Below are 5,687 nucleotides of genomic sequence, written 5' to 3' on the forward strand. Positions count from 1 at the left end.
AACATAACAATAAAATACAATTATACACGTAGTTCCGTAATTTATTTCCTAACACTTTAGATAACTTTTGGTGTCAGCAGAACATTTCTGTGGCTGAATCAGTAGCTTAGCTCTGATACCACCTTCTGTCACAACCCCCGTCCCCTAACAAACCCGGGAACGGGCGACCGCGGCCAGTGGTGGTATCTGTATTTTATCCATTTTGGCAGCGGAATTTACATCAGGACCGTAGTTAGGAAATATTTTATCAGAGTAAAATACCACATTTTCATAGGGGTAAATCCTATTTTATTTAATAAAACATCTATTTATTTTTAGGTAACTTTATTGCCACTTTTAAAAGCCTTCAGTGCTGTCCAGCTGGCTTCTATTTGGATTTCACATTTTGTTACCTGAAACGCGTTTAAAAACATTTTGTCAGTGGGAAATACGGGTGAGTGAATCCCAGTTTAATCAAGTTTAATAAAGACCATTGTACAGTATTGAGGGCGATCATGCAATTACATTTGTTTCCAAGTCATACCAATTACCACCCACGATACTGTCAACCTGACTTGTGGAAATGTTACTCCTCGCAAGGCAATAACAAATTTTGAATACAAAACCCCAACATACCGACGATAATTGTATCCTTACAAATACTCAATAACTGCTTAATATATAATTAATCGTGTGAGGTTTTGTAAAAACAGTTTACAAAAAGTAGATTACTCACTTTGCTGTCTTAGGTTTTCTGTAAGAGTTTCTTGGTGATTATCTATAAATTACACAAATGCACACGCGTTAGTATAATAACCCATTTTAACATTAGCAATACCCTCCCCGAGACGGCATTCCAACGACTACGTCGGGCAGAACCACGACAGCCGTTACGGAACCCTAGATCAATCGGACAGAGTATCTAATACGTATCCAGGGGTTATGATACTTACAACGGAGCAGAACTTCGTTATTTAGGGGGTTATTATAACCGAGAATAATGTATACTACGTAGAAATTGAGAGAGAATTGAAAAGATTGAGCGACGGAAACTGAAGGCCCGAGCTCCCATTATATAGGAGCTGAAATGGGGTTTCTCGCGGCCCGCGTAAGGTGAGACCAAGGTCTACGCGGCCCGCATAGTAGAGTAATAGGGGCTAGGGTTGCAGATTCATCGAGTTTAGGGTTGACACGATGATGACACGTGGCAGCTCAGGGCGTCGCCCTGATTTAGAGCTGTCGCACCCCGCGTAAAACGTAGCCATGGGCTACGCGGCCCGCGACAGACTCAATTTTCTTGTTTTTATTCTATTTTAATGATATGTCGTATTTTGGGCTCGGTTTTCACTTACAGGGTATATTTGGAGAAATATAGGGGAATTTTAATATATTTTAGGGTGTTCAGTTGTGCATGTTATCCAAACACCTCAGCTACCCAGCCTCATAAACTCCTCCATAGGTCTGTGCGATGTATTTTTCTCAGGTATCCACCCGATTTTCGTGGCTATCGTTGCTTTGACCCTACTACAGGTAAGGTCCATATCTCACGCCATGTGACCTTTGATGAGCATGTGTTTCCATATACTATTCTTCATCAACCCATCTCGTACAATTTTTTGGACGACTCCTCCCCACCCGGTTACTGCCCCTTACCAATTCACATACTCTCGCCGACCTCGTACTCAAACCACACCAAAACCCGATAACGTGAACCACCCATCCACCGGCCCACATATTCCTCCTGCTCCTCCAGCCCAGCCCGCAAGCTAGCCTGCACCCTAGCCCGCAAACCAACCTGCCCAGCCCATAACCAACCAATACCAAGTGACAACTCGGTCCAAATCTCGTTCCAATACCTCTGCCATCCACAATACCATATCCCTTTCACTAGTTCCCACTTCATTTGCCAAGGCCCTCAATGATCTGAATTGGTTGCATGCCATGCAAACCGAGTATACGGCTTTACAGGATAATGAAACATGGGAACTCATTCCCCGCCCACAGGACTGTCCTATTATTCGCTGCATGTGGTTGTTCAGACACAAATTTAAATCTGATGGGTCCTTAGAACGTTATAAGGCTAGGTTGGTGGTAAATAGTAGTTCTCAAACGGTTGGTGTGGATTGGTATGAAACCTTTAGTCTAGTGGTTAAACCGGCCACTTTTGGACAGTGTTATCACGTGCAGTGTCGAGGTCCTGGCCTATTCATCAATTAGATGTAAAGAATGTGTTTTTACACAGGGAACTTCATGAAATGGTATTTATGCACTAGCCACCGGGATTCTATGATAAAAGGTTTCCCAACCATGTTTGTCGACTGAAGAAATCTCTTTATGGACTTAAACAGGCTCCACGTGCATGATATTCACGATTTGCTACTTTTATTACATCTAAGGATTTCGTAGTAGCACGTGTGATCAATCGTTATTTGTGTACAATCGGGATGCGTCTAATATTGCTTATTTATTGTTGTACGTTGATGATATAGTTCTTACAGCATCTAATGATCGTCTTTTGAATGATATTCTTGGCACCCTCTCACGAGAGTTTGCCATGACTGATTTGGGTCGTTTACATCACTTATTGGGGATCATGGTTACTCAGCATCCACAGGGTCTTTTTCTGTCTCAGTCTCAGTATGCTAAAGATATCATTGCTCGTGCATCTATGTCAACATGTAAACCATGCACCACACTGGTTAATCTATCTCGTGATCCTCATTTTGCCTTCATGAAGCGAATCCTTCGGTATTTACAAGGCACAGTTGACTATAGGATTCGTATAGTTCGGTCGACTTCTCGTGATCTGGTTGCTTATTCTGATGCAGATTGGGGTGGCTGCCCTGATTCTAAGCGCTCCACCTCGAGTTATTTTGTTTTCCTCGGTGACAACCTAATTTCTTGGTCTGCTAAACGACAGCCTACCGTCTCCAAAGCAAGTGCAGAGGCCGAGTACAAAGGGGTTGCTAACGCGGTTGCCGAACTCACATGGATACGAAATTTGCTTCTTGAACTTCACACTCCTTTAAGGCAGGCTTTGGTTGTCTTTTATGATAATGTTTCAGCAGTCTATTTGTCAAATAATCCGGTTCAACATCAAAGAACGAAACACATCGAGATTGATATACATTCCGTGAGAGAGAAGGTTCGTCTTGGACATATCAGAGTACTTCATGTCCCATCGTCCTCACAGTATGCGGACATTTTCACGAAGGGGTTATCTCGTGAGCAATATCAGTCGTTTCGATCCAGCTTGAGCGTTTGTCCTCCGCCCACTCAAACTGAAGGGGTGTCTTAGCCAGCCGATTGTTTATCATATTTTAGGAATAGATATTTATCATTTATTTAGAGAAAATCCTCATGTAATTACATGTATATCCTTTCCGTTTTTATGTTTGTATTCTTCCCTATATGTAGGGTGTTCATAATCAATAATAATCATCGAATACATTGAACCATAACAAGCTTTTATTTACATGCATTCCAGGTTTGTATTGGTTGTATACAAAAACACAGTTGTCGCGCTAGAGACGGTAGATAGAGTTTTTAAAACTTAAAGTTGTTTTGGTTAATGTACTATTTTAAATCCATAAAATTCATAGTAATTGTGAAACTGGGTCTTATATCTTTAACTGATAATTTATCATTTCCATGGTTATATTTTTGGTGCTCGTATTAATTATTGAATTGAGTCTCGAGGTACTCTGTCGTTCATTGGAGCTTTACATAGAAATACGGTCATGTTTTAGATGTTTTTAATTCCGACTTTTTATGGTAAAAGGGCATTGCCCGGCAAATGTATAAAAACCATAAAAATTACAACTTCACAAAGAGGCATTCCCCCGTATCATCACCAGAAACATGCTTCGGGGACCAATTTAATTCCAGCTTTTGTGAGGCTAACATGTCTATTGTACTAGTTCTACATAAAAAAGTTGTGGATAATGTAGTCACCAGATATGGTCTTACCATCTTATGCAAAATACAAAGAGTCTTGGGAACGTTCGTCCAATGTGCTCTTTTCATATTACGATGAAAACCTCAAATTACCTCACCATTTGACTATTCTTCAAGTACTATATTTTACATCAAGGGCTATCTTCGATAGACTGTCTTCCTATCTTTTATTTAATTTTTATATTTAGCTTGTTTATGTTTTTATTTACTAGCATCACTCCTTACCTTTATGATTGGCAAACACCAACGAAAGTTTACTATTGAGAGCTACCTTGTTCGTTAGTTCGATACACGGCTCTTGTTAAAACGATACTACCTCACGGTAGGTATGTTTGTCTTATTATGTGTGGTGATGTTGAAGTATTAACGAATTTATATAAATTTAAATTGAGGATTTGCGCAAGAAAAACCTCTAAAAATATATGTGCACTCTCATACACATCATTGCTACGGATTGTGTTTGCGACAAAATATCCATAGCTAATTATACAAAAGTGTGTCCCTAGCTATTTCGTAGCTAAATTGTAGCAAAAAGATGATGGTTTGTGTAACACCCCAAAAATACTAAATTCGGTTATCATGTTTATAATGATATTTAACATTATGTGTTATATGTAATGCACTGCTTCTTCGTACTTTCCATAATTAGAAGGTCTTGCTTGTATTTCTATTTTTGGAAGTCTTGTGTTCTTGTAATCGTTCTTTCGTTGTAATCGTTGTAAAATCTGAGACTTGAATCATAAATAAAATTTGTATTTCTTTAAATTTGTGTTATGCATACTTCATACATATTCGTACATTTGAATTCGTGAAACAATTGATACATATTCGAAATTCTTGGAAACTATGTGCTAAGCTTGCAAATACGTGAAACATGCTAATCATACGTCTTTTGAATGCATACGATACAAAAATACGACATTCATACACTTAAACATACTTCGTAATACTTGTTTTATGTTAATGTTACATCCTTATAATATGCTTAAATGACATAAATTACCCTTGAAAGACCTTAAAACATCTAAAATAAACCTACGGGACTAAAGGTGTCAACAATTAAAACTTTAAAACTTGTCTGGAGGAGAGTCACGGGTCGCGACCCGCCCCCCAAATACTTACGCGGGCCGCGAGCCAAGGTAATCCGAGAACAGCCTCAACCAGCTCGCTGGTTGGTCGATTTTTGGTGTGTTTTTATTTGTTTAAGGTGTGTTTCTTGCATTTAAACCTCATCAACCCAACCCTAATCCATCCCCTATATAAACCAAGCCTCCTCCAAGCATTTTTCATTTTTTAAACACTCTCCATTCACTCTCAAACACTCAAAATCGTAGCTGAATTCAGGAGCTTGGACAGATTCATACCTTCTTACAAAAGTGAGCATAACTCACTCATTTCTCAACCTTTTCACTTGATTCTTTTTCCCACTTGCTTGGAACTACCTTAGGAACATTTCCACAGGTTTTCCATGGAAAACCAAGGTTTGGAATGTCACCAAAAAGGCTCCAAAGTGGACTGAAGTTTTTGTTTTTGATTCATACTTTGTTAAACTTGACTAAACTTGAGTTATCTGTAACACCCCGAAAATATAAAACTTTATATTAGAATTATAAAGTGTAAACTAAACAAGAATAAACCAACTAGGATAAATAACCCAGTTAGTTAGGAGTTTTGTAGTAACACATGAATGAATTAAAAAGCCTAAATTATAAACCAAATGAAAGTTGAGGGGCTTATGTGTAGAACTTGAA

The sequence above is a fragment of the Helianthus annuus genome, chromosome 8, assembly GCF_002127325.2.
Source record: "Helianthus annuus cultivar XRQ/B chromosome 8, HanXRQr2.0-SUNRISE, whole genome shotgun sequence".
Lineage (NCBI taxonomy): Eukaryota > Viridiplantae > Streptophyta > Magnoliopsida > Asterales > Asteraceae > Helianthus > Helianthus annuus.